Source organism: Eubalaena glacialis, chromosome 4, assembly GCF_028564815.1.
Source record: "Eubalaena glacialis isolate mEubGla1 chromosome 4, mEubGla1.1.hap2.+ XY, whole genome shotgun sequence".
Classification (NCBI taxonomy): domain Eukaryota; kingdom Metazoa; phylum Chordata; class Mammalia; order Artiodactyla; family Balaenidae; genus Eubalaena; species Eubalaena glacialis.
The window spans coordinates 168,178,052-168,197,381 of record NC_083719.1 but is presented as its reverse complement, the minus strand read 5'-3'; the positions used below and the strand labels follow the sequence as shown (position 1 = coordinate 168,197,381).

The 19,330-nt window shown below is 37.3% G+C and overlaps 1 pseudogene; it reads right to left on the bottom strand.

Annotated features, from left to right (window-relative positions):
- Positions 1-2,355: 2,355 nt before the first annotated feature.
- Positions 2,356-3,032, bottom strand: LOC133090621 (small ribosomal subunit protein eS4, X isoform-like; annotated as a pseudogene).
- Positions 3,033-19,330: the final 16,298 nt, after the last annotated feature.

Sequence of the window (19,330 nt, the reverse complement as noted above, 5' to 3'; positions counted from 1 at the left end):
AGAAAAAATATTAAAAGCAGCAAGAGAAATGCAACAAATAACATACAAGGGAATATCCATGAGGTTAACAGCTGATCTTTCAGCAGAAACTGTGCAGGCCAGAAGGGAGTAGCAGGACATATTTAAATTAACAAAAGGGAAAAACCTACAACCAAGATTACTCTACCCAGCAAGGATCTCATTCAGATTCAACGGAGAAATCAAAAGCTCCACAGACAAGTGAAAGTTAAGAGAATTCAACACCACCAAACCAGCTTTACAACAAATGCTAAAGGAACTTCTCTAGACAGAAAACACAAGAGAAGGAAAAGACCTACAAAAACAAACCCAAAACAATTAAGAAAATGGTAATAGGAACATACATATCAATAATTACCTTAAATGTAAATGGATTAAATTCTCCAACCAAAAGACACAGACTGGCTGAATGGATACAAAAACAAGATCCATATATATGCGGTCTACAAGAGACCCATTTCAAACCTAGGGACACATAGAGACTGAAAGTGAGGGGATGGAGGAAGATATTCCATGCAAATGGAAATCGAAAGAAAGCTGGAGTGGCAATACTCATATCAGATAAAATAGAATTTAAAATAAAGAATGTTACAAGAGACAAGGAAGGATACTACATAATGATCAAGGGATCAATCCAAGAAGAAGATATAACAATTTTAAATATTTATTCATCCAACATAGGAGCACCTCAATACATAAGGCAAATGCTAACAGCCATAAGAGGGAAAATTGACAGTAACACAATAATAGTAGGGGACTTTAACACCCCACTTACACCAATGGACAGGTCATCCAAACATAAAATAAATAAAGAAACAGAAGCCTTAAATGACATATTAGACCAGATGGACTTAATTGATATCCACAGGACATTCTATCCAAAAACAACAGAAGACAATTTCTTCTCAAGTGCACACAGAACATTCTCCAGGATAGATCACATCTTGGGTCACAAATCAAGCCTCGGTAAATTTAAGAAAATTGAAATTGTATCGAGCATCTTTTCCGACAACAACACTATGAGACTAGATATCAATTACAGGGGAAAAAGCTGTAAAAAATACAAACACATGGAGGCTAAACAATACCCTACTAAATAACCAAGAGATCACTGAAGAAATCAAACAGGAAATTTAAAAATACCTAGGAACAAATGACAATGAAAATACAATGACCCAAAACTTATGGGATGGAGCAAAAGCAGTTCTAACAGGGAAGTTGGTAGCAATACAATCCTACCGCAAGAAACAAGAAAAATCTCAAATAAACAACCTAACCTTACACCTAAAGCAACTAGAGAAAGAAGAAGAAGAATAACAACAAAAAAAACCCCTAAAGTTAGCAAAAAGAAATAATAAAAATCAGATCAGAAATAAATGAAAAATAAATGAAGGAAATGATAGAAAAGATCAAAAAAACTAAAAGCTGGTTCTTTGAGAAGATAAACAAAATTGATAAAACATTAGCCAGAATCATCAGGAAAAAAGGGAGAAGACTCAAATCAATAGAATTAGAAATGAAAAAGGAGAAGTAACAACTGACACTGCAGAAATACAAAGGGTCATGAGAGACTACTACAAGGAACTATATGCCAGTAAAATGGACAACCTGGAAGAAATGGACAAATTCTCAGAATTTGGACAAATTCTCAGAAATGGACAAATTCTCAGTCCAAGACTGAACCAGGAAGAATTAGAAAATATAAATAGACCAATCACAACTTCTACTGAACATTATGCTAGAGGTCCTGTATACTTCAATAAAGCATGAAAAATGAATAAAAGGCAAAAAGACTGGAAGGAAGTCAATAAAACTGCCTTTGTTCATAGAAAATGTGATTGTCTACATAGACAATCCTAAAGAATCTACACAAAACTACTAAAATTAAAAAACAAATATAGCAAAGTCACAGATACAAGGGTAAAAACAAAAATAATTGTATTTCTATATGCTAGCAATATATGTATTTCTACATGCTAGCAATAAAAATTGGAATATAAAATTTTTTTATTTACAATAGCATGAAAAAATATTAAATACATAGAAACACATTTAACAAAAGATACCTAAGATCTCCATACTGAAAATTATAAAACATTGCTAACAGAAATTAAAGGAGACCTTTCTTCATACATTAAAATTAGAGAAATACTGACTTTTTTTGAGATATAATTGGCATTGTTAAAAAAAAAAAAAGCCTAAAATGGAGTAATTTGCTCCCAGAACAGCAAACCAAGACTTCATTGCAGTTTCAACCTCTCCTAGGAATGTGAATTTTATTTTTTTTAATGTGGTATTATCTTTAATTAAGTACAAAGACTTTTCCAATCATGTCACCTAGAGATCATTTTATCCACTACTCTGGCCACCAGTCTCTTGTCTCTCTCCTCAGCAATGGTAAGGCAGATACCCTTTCCATGGGGAAGAGAGATCCATGGTTTGTTGCCTTTGCCAATAACGAAAATGTTGGATAGCCCAGTGGCAAAGCTGTTACCATTGACATCTTTCACATGAACTACATCAGAAGAACCAGGATGCCTCTCCCGGTTGGTGATCACACCAATTCTTCCCAGGTTAGCACCTCCAGTCACCATGCACAGGATACCAGTGTCAAATTAGATGAAATCAGTAATCTTGCCAGTCTCCAAATCAATTTGAATGGTGTCATTCACCTTGATGAGGAGATCAGGATAGCAGGCGGTGCAAGCACCATGGGTCATCAGATGAAGGATTCCTTTTGTCCCCACAAAGATCCTTCTCACTTTGCACAACTTGTACTTGGCCTCCTCAGGTGTAATACAATGAACAGCAAAGCGACCCTTGGTGTCATAGATCAGACGAAAATTCTCTCCAGGCTCTCCAATGATGATGACGTCCATAAAACAAGCGAGGTAGGTTATAACAGTGCAGACATTGCCATCAATCTTAATGAAACGCTGCAGGCAGATCTTTATTTCATCTCCTGTTAGGGCATACTTAAGTCTGTTCCTTAGGAAAATGATTAGGGGAGACATGAGCCATGGCTGTGCTAGGCACAAAGAGAGCTAGGAATGTGAATTTTATTTATTTTATTTATTTATTTATTTATTATTTTGGCTATGTTGGGTCTTCGTTGCTTTGCACGGGCTTCCTCTAGTTGCGGCGAGCGGAGGCTACTCTTCCTTGTGGTACACAGGCTTCTCATTGCAGCGGCTTCTCTTGTTACAGAGTGTGGACTCTAGGCTCACGGGCTTCAGTAGTTGTGGCACGCGGGCTCAGTTGTGGCTCGTGGGCTCTAGAGCACTGGCTCAGTAGTTGTGGCACATGGGCTTAGTTGCTCTGTGGCATGTGGGATCTTCCTGGACCAGGGCTCAAATCCATGTCCCCTGCATTAGCAGGTGGATTCCTAACCACTGCACCACCAGGGAAGTCCCTGGAATGTGAATTTTAAACACGTAATCTGAAATTTCAGGATCAACACTAGTGAGGTAATCTGCATCATGAAGACGTCTGCTGTTCCCTTCCCCCCAAAGGAAGATGGCCTGGCCTGAAAAAATCCTTTCTTTTCTTTTGCTAATACCTTCTTCCCTACCCTCCTTCTGATTATAAAACCTTCCATTTATGCAACCCTTGAGCATCCTTCTATTTACTAGATGGGATGCTGCCTGATTCCTGAATCACTGAATAAAGCTAATTAGATCTCCCCACCAAAAGAAAGAAATTAAATGAGACTAAAACTAATGGAAATATATACCATGTTCATGAATCAGAAGACTGAATATTGTTAAGCTGTCAAATTCCCCAAATTGATCTTCAAATTCAACTTCCAGCTGACCCTTGAACAACCCTTGTTTAGACTGAGCAGGTCCACTTATATGCAGATTTGTTTCAATAAATACAGACTACAGAAATACATAATCCACAGTTGGTTGACTCTGCCAGTATGGAACCATGGACATGGAGGGACAACTGTAAAGTTATACTCAGATTTTCCACTTCATGGAGTGTTGTTCAATGGTCAACCATAATACAAATCAAAATTCCAGCAAGCATTTTTTGTACAAATGAAAAGTTGATTCTACTATTTATATGAAAATACACAGGACATAAAATAGCCAAACAATTTTGAAAAAGAATAACAAAGTTGGATGACTCCTAGTATCTAATTTTAAAGATGTACTATAAAGTTATGGTAAGCCAAATGATAGTAGTTTTGGTAAAAAGACAAACTGATCAATGGGAAAGAACAGAGTCCAGAAATAGACCCAGATATACATGCTCAATTGATTTTCAACAATGCATTGCTAAGGCAATTCAATGGGAAAACACATTGTTTTTCCATCACTGCATGACAAATTAGCACAAATTTAGCAGCTTAAAACAATACTGATTTGTTATTTCATATATAGTTATATGTTTCACATATTTCTGTAGGTCAGAAGCCCTAGTGTGGTGTACCTGGGTTCTCTGCTTAAGTTCTCAAAAGGCTAAAATCAAGGTGTCCACCAGGCTGCATTCTCATTTGGAACTTGGACTCGTCTTCCAAGCTCATTCATGGTGTTGGAAGAATTTAATTCCTTGCAGTTGTAGGACTGAAGCCCTTAGTTCCTAGAGGCCACTCACTGTTCTCTGTTATGTGGTGTTCTCCGCAATGTAACAGTTTGCTCCTTCAAGCCAACAAGAGGATCTCTTTCACTTTGAATCTCTTTGCCCTCTTTTAAGGTCAGGCCAATAGAAGATAACCTTCCTTTTGATTGACCCAAAGTTAATTGATTGAAGACCTTCATTACATCTGCAAAATCTCTTCTGCCATATAACATTACATAATCACAGGAATGATCACCCATCATATTCATAAATCTTAATCACACCCAAGGGGAAGGGATTATACAGAGCATGTATACCAGAGGGCAATAATCTTGGGGAAAATATTGGTTTTCTATGGCTGCTATAACAAATTACCACAAACTTAGTGCTTAAAACAATACAAATTTATTACCTTACAATCTGTCAATTCAGGAGTCCCAATGGATCTAACCAGGCTAAAATCAAGGAGTCACCAGGACATCATTCCTTTCTAGAGACCCAAGGGAAAATCTGTTTCCTTTCCAGCTTCTAGAGGCTGCCTACATTCTAGAGGCACATGGCGCCTTCCTCCATTTTCAAAGCCAGCAATAGTAGGCCAATTTCTTAGCACATTACATCACTCTGACCTCCTCTGCTGTCTCCCTCTTCCTCATTTAAGGACCTCTGTGATCACATTGAATTCACTCAGATAATCCAGGATAATATCCTTATCGTAAGGTCAACTGATAAGCAACCTTAATTCCACCTGCTACCTTAATTCCTCTTTTGCTATATAATGTAATATTCAAGGAATTAGGATGTGGACATCTTTGTAGAGTCCTTACTCTGCTTACCCCAGAGGACAACTTAAGAAGTCTTTTCAACAAATGGGCTAGATCAACTAGACATATGAGTGGAGAAAAAAATGAATCTCAGCTCTTACCTTATACCAAACACAAAAATTAATAAAATGGATGATAGATACAAATATTAAAACTATAAGAAGATATACAAATGGTCAGTAAGAACATGAAAAGATGCTCAACATCATTAGTCATTAGAAAAATGCAAATCAAACCACCAAAACACCACTTCAAAGCCACTCAGATGGAAAGAAAGAAAGAAAGAAAGAAAGAAAGAAAGGAAGGAAGGAAGGAAGGAAGGAAGGAAGGAAGGAAGGAAGGAAGGAAGGAAGGAAGGAAGGAAGGAAGGAAGGAAGGAAGAAAGAAAGAAAAGAAGGAAGGATAGAGGGAAAGAAGAAGCAAATTTTGGCAAGGATGTAGAACAACTGGAACCCTGTGCATTGCTGGTGGGAATGTAAAATGATTTGGCTGTTGTGGAAAACAGTGTGGTATTTCTTCATTTAAACACAGAGTTGCCATATGGCTCAATCATTTCAGGGAATATACCAATGAAAACTTAAAACATATGTTCACACAAAAACTTGTACATGAATGTTCATAGCAGCATTATTCATAATAGGAAAAAGTGGAAAAAACCTATATGTCCAACAACTGATGAATGGATAAACAATACATAGCATATCCAAACAATGGAATATTATTCAGCCATAAAAAAAGAATGAAGTACTTTCACATGCTACAGTGTAGATGAACTATGAAAACATTATCCTAAATGAAAGAAGCCAGACATAAAAAGCCACAGATTGTATGATTCTGTTTATATGAAATGTCCAGAATAGGTAAATCGATAGAGACAGAAAGTAGATTAGTAGTTGCCAAGGAATGAGAAGAGGGGAAAATTGAGACTGACTACTAAGTACAGGGTTTCTCTTTGGGGTTGATGGAAGTGTTCCAGCATTAGATGGTGCTGATAGTTGTACAACATATTGAATATGCTGAAAAACCCTGACTTGTACACTTTAAAATAATGAGTTTTATGTTATGTGAATTATATCCCAATAAAAATATTAAATGGGAAAAAAATCATATGCTCATGGACAGTATCAGTACTCGGCAGTACCTATCTACATGAAGAGACATTATCAAAAATGAAATATATAAAATATCACTACTGATCAGCATTTGCAACAGATTTTGATAAGAATCATAACTTTGAATCCCAATAAGCAAAATATTATCCCCAAAATAAAATTCCATTTTCTCATTAGTATACCTGTATTGAAAAAAATTTACTGAATTATTGTTATATTTTGAATTCTGTCAATTAACAAAAAAAAGAAACTACAAAACGTCTAGAAGAAAACATTGGTGGAAATCTTCATGACCTTGGGATAATTAAAGTTGTCTTAGATAGAATATAATAAGCACTAACAATAAAATTTTTGATAAAAATTAGAAACATAGACTCTCCAAAAGACACCATTAATGAAGTGAAAAGGAAAGCCATAGATGAGGAGAAAATATTTGTAATTTATTCACCTGACAAAGGTCTTATATCCAGAATATATACAGAACTCTTGCAAGTATATAAGGAGACAAATGACCCATTACATTGGTTACCAATTTTTAAGTGGGCAAAATATTGGAATAGACATTACATAAAAGAAGATACATGAATATCCAATAAGCACATGAAAAGATGTTCAACATTCTCATAAATGAAATGCAAATTAAAACAACAATGAAATATTACCACACATCCACTAGAATGGCTAATACTAAAAAGACTGAAAATCCCAAATACTGGAGGGGATGTAAAGCAATTGGGACTGTCATACATTTCTGGTGAGAATATAAAATTGTAAAACCACTTTAAGAAACAGTTTGACAGTTTCTTAGGAAATTGAACATATACCTTCCCTATAACCCAACATTCTAGCCATAGGTATTCAACCAAAAAAAATAAAGCGTATGTCCATAAAAAGACTTGCATAGGTGTAGATCAAGATGGAGGATTAGAGGGATGTGGAGCTGGCCTCCTCCAACAAATGCATCAAAAATACATCTACATGTGGAACAATTCTCATGGAATACCTACTGAAAGCCTGCAGAAGATCTCATACAACCAAAACTGCAAGAACAATCCCCACATAACCAGGTAGGATGAAGGGGAAAGGGAGAAGAAGAGGAATCAGGACAGGAACTGTGCCCCTGGGAGGGAGCTGTGAAAGAGGAAATGTTCCCTAACCCTAGGAATCTCTTTCACCAGCTGAGAGGTCCACCCAGACAGATAGAGAGCTTCAGAGGCTTGAGAGGAGAGTGTGGGAGCTGGCCTGTGCTCCACAGGGTAAAGAGAGACCAGCACAGACGGTCCTGGTCACATCACCACCCTTCCCAATGCAAGACACGTGCCTGTTGGTGTGCACAGTGACTGGGGCTTCAGGGAACAGACCCAGGGAGAGGACTTGATTTGGCTGCACAGAGACAGTCCAAAGGGCGTGAAGTGTGGCCAGGGCGACAACTGAGTGTGCACACAGGACAAGCGCATGTCTGCCATAGAAGCCCCATTGTCAACAAGGAAAGGGAGGGGGGCGGGTCCGTCATAGCAGCCTCATATCAGCATGTTCATAGTGGGGCACGGCTCTGGCCACCAAGGATTTTGTGAACTTTGTGGGCATACACACTTGGAGGCGGGGCTGAAATCTGAGCTGATTACCGGCAATCCCTATGTGGATGCAGGGGCATGGCTTTGGTGGGTTTCCCCCTCAGCTTTGTGAGTGCACACACATGCCTGAGGGTTATCTGAGGCAATTTCTGGCACTACCGTGGTGGAGGTGGCCCCCGAGGGCAGCGCCAGCAACAGTGATCTTTGTGGGTGTGCACACCGGGTGGCAGGTGGCATCACAGAGTTGCACATCCCAGCAGACAGCTCCTGGGGAAGAATACACAGTGGCTCCTTTCCCAGAGGGAGCACTCCAGTACCACCTACTTTACACTACAGCTTAGAATCAGATCTGGGGGCTTCTACTCCAACAGCTGGGGAACAGATCCTGCCCCCAATGGGGATGTGACAACCACAGAGCAAAGAGGAGGCCCTGCCCAACAGCCAATGCAGGCTCTGGTCACCACAATACCAACACACCCCTTATCAAGGGGACAAGGGCAGCACACCCTGAGGAAAGACGTGGCAAGCATCCACACCAAAAACAACCCTTGCACCAAAAATATTGGGCGCACACAGTCTACACAGGGTTGCTCCCACATGAAAACAGCCCTTTAAGACGACAGTAGATAACTGTTTCTCCTAAATTCACAGAGTCAGAGAAATATAAGTAAAATGAAAATGCAGAGGAACTATTCCCAATTAAAAGAACAAGAGAAATCTGCTGAAAGAACAAACAAAGAAACAGACTTCTCCAGTCCACCAGACCCCAAGTTCAAAAGGGAGATAAAAATGCTGAAGAAATTAAGACAGACTATTGTTAGAAATGCAGGTCACTGTAACAAGGAACTAGAAACTATAAAGACCACTCAAAATTAGACCACTCAATTACCAAGATGAAAACTGAGCTAAAGGCAATAAATAGCAAACTAAATAATGCAGAAGAACAAATAAGTGATCTAAAAGACAGAATAATGGAAATCACCCAATCAGAACAGGAGACAGGGGACTTCCCTGGTGGTGCAGTGGATAAGGCACCATGCTCCCAATGTAGGGGGCCTGGCTTCAATCCCTGGTCAGGGAACTAGATCCCACATGCATGCCGCAACTAAGAGTTCATGTGCCGCAACTAAGGAGCCCACGTGCCTCAACTAAAGAGCCTGCCTGACACAACTAAGACCTAGTGCAACTAAATAAATAAATAAATATTTTTTAAAAAACAACAGACAGAAAGACATTTAGCAGCCCCGAGTGGCTTGCAGGATCTTAGTTACCCAATGAGGGATCAAACCCAGGCCCCTGACAGTGGAAGAATGGAGTCCTAACCCCTGGACTGCCAGGGAATTCCCCAGAAAGACAAATTTTTTAAAAATGAAATCAACATACAAGATTTATGGGATAATATGAAGCATGCCAATCTACACATAATAGTAATCTCAGAAGGAGAAGAAAGAGAAAAGGGGATTAAAAATGTATTTGAAGAAATTTTGCCTGAAAAATTCCCAAACCTAAAGAAGGAAACAGATATCCAGGTAAAGGAAGCACAGAGGATACCAAACAAGATGAACCCAACCAGACACACACCAAGGCATATCATAATTAAAATTGCAAAAGTCGTTAAAGAGAGGATTCCAAAGGCAGCAAGAGAAAAACAAAGAGTCAGTTACAAGGGAACCCCCAGAAAGCTATCCGCTGATTTGTCTACAGAAACTTTGCAGGCCAGAGGGAGTGCCAAGATATATTCAAAATCCTGAAAGGAAAAAACTTGAAACCTGGGGTACCCTACCCAGCAAGATCACCATTTAGAATAAAAAGAGCAAGAAAGAATTTCTCAGATAAGCAAAAGCTAAAAGAATATAGGATAAACATATCCTAAAAGAAATATTGAAAGGTTTTCTCTAAATAGAAAAGAACCAAGAATCTATATGAAAGGGTAAACCACAATGGGAAAGGCAAATATATAAAAGGATTTAAGATCATTTAAATAAGCTAGCACATAGATTAAAAAAAAAAATTCTGTGAAAATAATTATAACTACAATGACCAGCAAAAGGATAAACATGAAGATTTAAAATAGAACATCAAAATCACAAAATGTGGGGGAGGGGAGTAAGAAAATGTAGATCTTTTAGAATGTGTTTGAGCTTATATGACTACCAGTCTAAAGAAAGTAGATATAGTTATGTTAACATAGTTGAAAGCCAGGGTAACCACACATCAAAAACATACAATAGATTCACAAAAACCAAAAAGAAAAGAACTCAAGAATAATACAAAGGAAAACCATCAAATAACAAAAGGAAAGATATAGAAAACAAACTTATGGTTACCAAAGTGGGGGAGGAGGGATAAATTAGGGGTTTGGGATTAAAATATACACACTACTAACAACATTGTAAAGCAACCATACCCCAATAAAAACTAATTTAAAAAAATACAACTACCATATGATCCAGTAAAAAAAAAAAAAAAAAAAAAAAATATATATATATATATATATATACACACACATACACACACTACTATATATATATAATAGATAACAGAAAAGAATCTACTGTATAGTACAGGGAACTATACTCAATATCTTGTAATACCTATAATGTAAGAGAATATAATAAAAGAATACATATACATATTATATATATTATATATATATGAATCACTTTGCTGTACACCTGAAACTAACACAGCGTTGTAAATCAACTATATTTCAATTTTTTTAAATTTTAATAAAGAAACCACAAAAGGAAAAACAAAAAGAAAGGAACAAAGAAGAAATACAAAATCAACTGGAAAACAAGGTTTAAAATGACAATAAATACATACTTATTGATAATTACTTTAAATGTCAATGGACTAAATGCTCTGATCAGAAGACACTGAGTGGCAGATTGGATAATAAAACAAGAACCTACAATATGTTGACTCACTTTAGGGCAAAACACATATGGATTGAAAGTGAGGGGATGGAAAATGGAAATGCAGTGGAAATGACAAGAAAGCAGGGCTAGCAATACTCATATCAGACAAAATAGAATTTAAAACAAAGGCCATAAAGAAAGACAAAGGAAGACAGTATATCATGATAAAAGAGTCAATACAAGAATAGGATATCACATTTGTTAACATATATGCACCCAATATAGGAGCATGTAAATACATTATAAAACTACTAACAGATGTAAAGGATAAATTAATGGGAATACAATAATAGTAGGACACCCCACGGTCATCAATGGACACACCTTCCAGACAGAAAATCAATATGGCATCAGAGATCCTAACTGACACAACAGAATAGTTAGACTTAGTTAATATCTACAGGACGCTTCATCCAAAAAAAAAAAAAAAAAACAGGATACACATTCTTTTCAAGTGTACATGTAACATTCACTAGGATAGACGACATACTAGGAAACAAAACAAGACTTAACAAGTTTAAGAGGATAGAAGTTATTTCAAGCATCTTTTTTAACCACAATGGTATGAAACTAAGAATCAACCACAGAAAGAGAAGCGAGAAAAAAATTGATTACATGGAGACTAAACAACATGATACTGAAAAACAAGTCAATGATTAAATCAAAGAGGAAATTTTAAAATACCTCAAAAAAAAAAAAAATGAAAACACAACCATACAAAATCTATGGGATGCAGCAAAAGCAGTCCTAAGAGGGAAGTTCATAGCAATACAGCCCTTCCTCAAAAAATAAGAAAAATCCCAATAAACAACCTAACTTATCACCTAAAAGAATTAGAAAAAGAAGAATGAACAAAACCTAAAGTCAGCAGAAGGAAGGAAATAATAAAGATCAGAGAGGAAATAAATAAAATAGAGGTAAAAAATAGAAAAAAATCAATAAAACCAAGAGCTGGTTTTTTGAAAGGAGAAACAAAATTGACAAACCTCTGGCCAGGCTCACAGAGTGAGGATCCAAATAAACAAAATAAGAAATGAAAGAGGAGAAATAACAACTGATACTGCAGAAATACAAAATACCATAAGAAAATATTATGAACAGTTATATGCCAACAAAATGCACAACCTAGAAGAAATGGACAAGTTTTTAGAAGCATACAGCCTGCCAAAACTGAATCAAGAAGAAAGAGATAATTTGAACAGACTGATCACTAGAAGTGAAATAGAATCTATAATTTAAAAACCCCCTGAAAACAAACTTCCAGGACCGGATGGCTTCACTAGGGAATTCTACCAAACATACAAAGAAGAACTTATAGCTACATTTCTCAAACTCTTCCAAAAGATTGAAAAGGAGGGAGAACTCCCAAAGTCATTCTATGAAACCACCATCACTCAGGTACCAAAACCATACAAAGACACTACCAAAAAAGAAAATTACAGGCCAATATCTTTGACGAATATAGATACAAAAATCCTCAACAAAATATTAACAAACTAACTCCAACAACACATAAAAAGGATCATACACCATGATCAAGTTGGATTCATCACAGTGTCACAAGGATGGTTTAATCAATCGATGTGATACAACACATCAACAAAAGAAAAGACAAAAACCACATGATCATCTCAATAGATACAGGAAAAGTATATGATAAAATTCAACATCCATTCATGAAAAAAAACTCACCAAAGTGGGTATAGAGGGAACATATCTCAACATAATAAAAGCCATTTATGACAAACCTACAACCAACATAATACTAAACAGAGAAAAGCTGAAACTTCTCTCACTAAATTCTGGAAAAAGACAAGGATGCCCAGTCTCACCACTTCTATTCAACATAGTATTGGAAGTCCTAGCCACAGCAATCGGACAATAAAAAGAAATAAAAGAACTGATCAATGAATTCAACAAGGTAACATGATATAAGATTAATATACAGAAATCTGTTGCATTTCTTTACATTAACAATGAAATATCAGAAAGAGAAAGTAAAAAAGCAATCCCATTTAAAATTACATCAAAAAATAAAATAAAATACCAAGGAATAAACCTAACCAAGGAGGTGAAAGACTTATACACAGAGAACTATAAAACATTGATAAAAGAAATCAAAGATGATTCAAGGAAAGATAGCCCATGCTCTTAGACTGGAAGAATTAATATAGTTAAAATGGCAATACTACCCAAAGCAATCTATAGATTTAATTCCTATCAAATCACCCATGACATTTTTCACAGAACTAGAACAAATAATCCTAAAATTTATATGGAACCACAAAAGACCCAGAATTGCCCAAAAAATCGTGAGGAAAAAGAACAAAGCTGGAAGCATAATTCTTCCAGACAATGCTACAAAGCTACAGTAATCAAAATAGTGTGGCATTGGCACAAAAACAAAAATATGGATCAATGGAACAGAATAGAGAGCTCAGAAGTAAACCCACACACCTAGAGTCAATTAATCTTTGACAAAGGAGGCAAGACTATACAATGGAGAAAAGACAGTCTCTTCAGCTCATGGTGTAGGGAAAGCTGGACAACCACACATAAATCAATGAAGTTAGAACACTCCCTCACACCATACTCCCAAAAATAAACCCAAAATGGCTTAGACACTTAAATACAAGACATGGCTCCATAAAATTCCTAGAAGAGAACATAGGCAAAACATTCTCTGACATAAATCATAGCAATGTTTTCTTAGGTCTGCCAAGGCAAAAGCAAAAATAAACAAATGGGACCTAATCAAACTTTAAAGCTTTTGCAAAGCAAAGGAAACCATAAACAAAATAAAAGACAACCTACAGACTGGGAGAAAATATTTGCAAAATGATGCAACTGACAAAGGCTCAATTTCCAAAATATACAAACAATTCATACAACTCAATATCAAAAACAAACAAACAAACAAACAATCCAATCAAAAAATGGGCAGAAGACTGAAATAAACATTTCTCCAAAGAAGACATACAGATGGCCAACAGGCACATGAAAAGATGCTCCAAATTGCTAATTATTAGAGAAATGCAAATCAAAACTACATTGAGATATCACCTCACACCAGTCAGAATGGCCATCATCAAAAAATCTACAAACAATAAATGCTGGAGAGGGTGTGGCAAAAGGGGAACCCTGCTACACTGTTGGTGGGAATGTAAATTGATACAGCCACTATAGAGAACAGTATGTAGGTTCTTTAAGAAACTAAAAATAAAGCTACCATATGATCCAGCAATCCCACTCCTTGGCATATATCTGGAGAAAAACACGGTCCAAAGGATACATGCACCCCAATGTTCATTGCAGTGTTGTTTACAATAGCCAAGATATGGAAGCAAACTAAATGTCCATCAACAGAGGAATGGATAAAGAAGTCATACATATATACAATGGAATATTACTCATCCATTAAAAAGAATGAAATAATGCCATTTGCAGCAATATAGATGGACCCAGAGATTATCATCCTAAGTGAAGTAAGTCAGACAGAAAAAGACACATATCATATATCACTTATATATGGAATATTAAAAATTTGATACAAATGAACTGTTTTACAAAAGAGACTCACAGACTTAGAGAACAAATTTATGGCTACCAGGGGGAAAGTGTATGGGGGGGAGGGATAGGTTGGGAGTTTGGGGTCAACACGTACACACTGCTGTATTTAAAATAGATAACCAACAAGGACTTACTGTATAGCACAGGGAACTCAATACTCTGTAAAAACCTAAATGGGAAAAGAATTTGAAAAAGTATAGATACATGTATATGTATAACTGAATCACTTTGCTGTACACCTGAAACTAACACAACATTGTTAATCAACTATACTCCAATATAAAATAAAAGTTTAAAAAAATATTGGCCAAATCCAGGGGGGAAAAAACTAAAAATAGAGTTACCATATAATCCAGCAATCACACTCCTGAGCATACACCCAGAAAAGACAAAAACTCTAACTCAAAAAGCTACATACACACCAATGTCCATAGCAGCACTATTTCCAATAGCCAAGACATGGAAGTAACCTAAGTCTTCATCAACAGATGAATGGATAAAGAAGATGTGATGTATGTATATACAATGGAATACTACTCAGCCATAAAAAAGAATTAAATAATACCATTTGCAGCAGCATGGATGAACCTAAAGACTATACTACTAAGTGAAGTAAATCAGACAGAGAAAGACAAGTATTATATGATATCAATTATATGTGGAATCTAAAAAATAGTACAACTGAACTTATTTATAAAACAGAAACAGACTCACAGACATAGAAAACAAACTTATGGTTACCAAAGAGGAAAGGGAGAGAGGGATAAATTATGAGTATGGAATTAACAGATACACACTACTATATATAAAATAAACAACAAGGATTCACTGTATAGCACAGGGAACTATATTCAATATCTTGTAATAACCTATAATGGAAAAGAATTGGACATATATATCCAAATCACTTTACTGTACACCTGAAACTAACACAATATTGTAAATCAACTATACTTCAATTTTAAAAAAAAGACTTGCATAGAAAGTTGTATAACAACTTGATTGATAATAGCCTAAAACTGGAAACAATCCAAATGTTTATCATCAAGTAAACAAGTAAATTGTTGTATATTCATACAATGGAATAGTACTCAGCAATAAAGTGAATCAAAGTACTGATACATGCAACAACATGGATGATAAGCATGCTGACTGAAAGAAGTCAGGCACAAAAGAGTATCCACAATTCATTTACATGAAGCTCTAGGACAGCAAAACTAAGCTGTGGTGTAGATGTCAGGACAGTTCTTGCCTTGGAGAAAAGGGGTTCAACTGTGTTTAACTGGGAAGTGGCACCTTGGAACTGCTTGGGATAATGGAAATGTTCTCTATCCTGAGATGGCAGTTACATGGGTGTATAAACAAATAAATAAACAATAATTGCAGATAGATAAGTAGATAGATAGATAGATGACAGATAGATAGATGATAGATGATAGATAGATAGATGATAGATAGATAGATAGATAGATGATAGATAGATAGATAGATACAAAGTAAAATACAAAATGGAAAGCAAACTTGAAAATTTCCTGAGCAGAAAAAACATTAAGCCACATAAGTGAAACAATTTAGCTTATTCTAAAACGTAAGCAAAAACAATGCACCACTTCTTGTAATGCCTGTGAAAATCATAAATGAAACATAAACTGTTGCCCAAAATTGGCATGAGGTAACTTCTTTTAACCAATATTTTATCACTAAGAAAACTCTGATGCTATATAACCAATCATTGTAAAGCATAAGCAGCCTCTGCATTTTCACTATGTAAATTGACCTATAACATACCTCTGTGCCTCATTCCACTGTTGGTTTGAGAGCTCCCAGTTCACAAACTGTTCTTATATGCACAATAAACTCTTACTAAATATGATTTTACTGATCTGGTGATTCTAATTTTTCTATTTCTGGGTTTTTTACATGTATATAAAAACACCATATATGGCAAATGAAGCATTCTTGTTAACTGCATGACACTTATGTGCTACCAGTTTGCAAACCAAGCTAGAGAATTCATGGGGTGAGGACCAGCATTCCCCAACCCTTCTGACCCCACACAGGTGGGATGATTGCATTATATGTTCTTAGGAATGGACACATTTTTAAGGCTCTTTATTGGATGCAGATGCCAGAAAAAAAAAAAAGAAGAAAACAATGACACCAACTGCCATCTTTCCAACTCCTTATTTGGTCCAAATAAAGGTCCTTGTCAGGGCCCAGCATCATCTCTGGAAACTAGTGTGATGAGTAGTAGATGCAGAGGTTGAAGACAAGATGGCAGAGTAGAAGGGCTTGAGCTCACCTCCTCTCACGAAAACACCAAAATCACAACTAACTGCTAAGCAGTCATTGGAAAAAAAATACTGGAACCTACCAAAAAAAGATATTCTACATCACAGACAAAGAAGAAGCCACAATGAGATGGTAGGAGGGACACATTCATGATACAATCAAATCCCATTCCAGCTGGGAGGGCGGCCCACAAACTGGAAAATAAATATATTGCAGAGGTTCTCCCAAAGGAGTGAGAGTTTTGAGCCCCACATCAGGCTCCCAGTCTGGGGGTCTGGCATCAAGAGGAGGAGCCCCCAGAGCATTTGGCTTTTAAGTCCAGTGGAGCTTGATCACAGGAACTCCACAGGACTGGGGGAAACAGGAACTCCAATCCAAGCTAGAGTGCACCCACTCTTGGAGGGTGCACACAAGGTCTTGTGCACACCAGGAAGCAGGGGAAAAGCAGTGACTTCATAGGATCCTGAGCCAGACCTACCTGATGGTCTTGGTGGGTCTCCAGGGGAGGATGAGGGTGGCTGTGGCTCTTTGTGGGGACGAGGACACAGGTGGAGAAGATACTGGGGAATACTCAGCAGCATGAGTTCTCCTGGGGGCCGCCATTATGACACCAAGACCTAGCCCTACAAAACAGCCTGAAAGCTTCAGTGCTGGAGTGCCTCAGGCCAAGCAACCAACAGGGCAGGACCACAGACCCACCCATCAGAAGACAGACTGCCTAAAGTCTTCCTGAGCCCACAGCTGCATCTAAAGGAACCCCTTGACACGACCCTACCCATCAGAAGAACAAGACCCATCTCCACCCACCAGTGGGCAGCCACCAGTCCATCCCACCAGGAATCCTGCAGAAGCCTCTTAGATCAGCTTCACCCACCAGGGGCAGACATCAGAAGCAAGAGGAACTACAATCCTGCAGCCTGTGGAACAGAGACTGCAAACACAGAAAGTTAGACAAATGAGATGGCAGAGGAATATGCCCCAGATGAAGGAACAAGATAAAACCCCAGCAGAACAACTAAGTGAAGTGGAGATAGGCAATATACCTGAAAAATAATTCAGAGTAATGATAGTGAAGAAGATCCAAGATCTCAGAAAAAGAATGGAGGCAAGGATAGAGAAGATATAAGAAATGTTTAACAAAGAGCTAGAAGATATAAAGAACAAACAAACAGAGTTCAACAATACAATAACTGAAATGAAAAATACACTAGAAGGAATCAATAGCAGAATAAATGAGGCAGAAGAACGGATAAGTGACCTGGAAGACAGATTGGTGGAAATCACTGCCACAGAACAGAATAAAGAAAAAAGAAAAAAAGAAATGAGGACAGTTTAAGGGACCTCTGGGACAACATTAAATGCACCAAAATTCATATTTTAGGGGTCCCAGAAGGAGAAGAGAGAGAGAAAGGACCTGAGAAAATATTTGAAGAGGTAATAGCTGAAAACTTCCCTAACATGGGAAAGGAAACAGTCACCCAAGTCCAGGAAGCACAGAGAGTCCCAGGCAGGATAAACCCAAGGAGGAACACACTGAGACACATAGTAATCAAACTGACAAAAATGAAAGACAAACAAAAAATATTAAAAGCAACAAGGGAAAAATGACAAATAACATACAATGGAACTCCCATAAGGTTATCAGCTGATTTTTCAGCAGAAATTCTGCAGGCCAGAAGGGAGTGGCATGATATATTTAAAGTAATGAAAGGGAAGAAGCTACAACCAAGAATACTCTACCCAGCAAGGCTCTCATTCAGATATGATGGAGAAATCAAAAGCTTCACAGACAAGCAAAAGCTAAGAGAATTCAGCATCACCAGACCAGCTCTGCAGTAAATGCTAAAGGAACCTCCCTAGGCGGGAAAGAGACCAGAAACGTAAAACAATCTTGTACATATATAGACTGCTATATCAAAACCTCATAGGAACAGCAAACGTAAAGACTACAACAGATATACACACAAAAAAGAAAAAGCGGGCTTCCCTGGTGGCGCAGTGGTTGAGAATCTGCCTGCTAATGCAGGGGACACGGGTTCGAGTCCTGGTCTGGGAAGATCCCACATGCCGCGGAGCAACTAGGCCCGTGAGCCACAACTACTGAGCCTGCGCGTCTGGAGCCTGTGCTCCGCAACGAGAGAGGCCATGATAGTGAGAGGCCCGCGCACCATGATGAAGAGTGGCCCCCGCTTGCCACAACTAGAGAAAGCCCTCACACAGAAACGAAGACCCAACACAGCTAAAAATAAATTAATTAATTAATTTAAAAAATTAAAAATATAAATAAAAAATTCTTAAAAAAAAAAAAAGAAAGAAAAAGCAACCCAAACACAACACTAAAGATGGTCATCAAACCACAAGAGAAGAGAACAAGAGAGGAAGGTAAGAAAAAAGACCTACAAAAACAAACCCAAAACAATTAAGAAAATTGCAATAGGGAGCAACAGCAAAGCAAG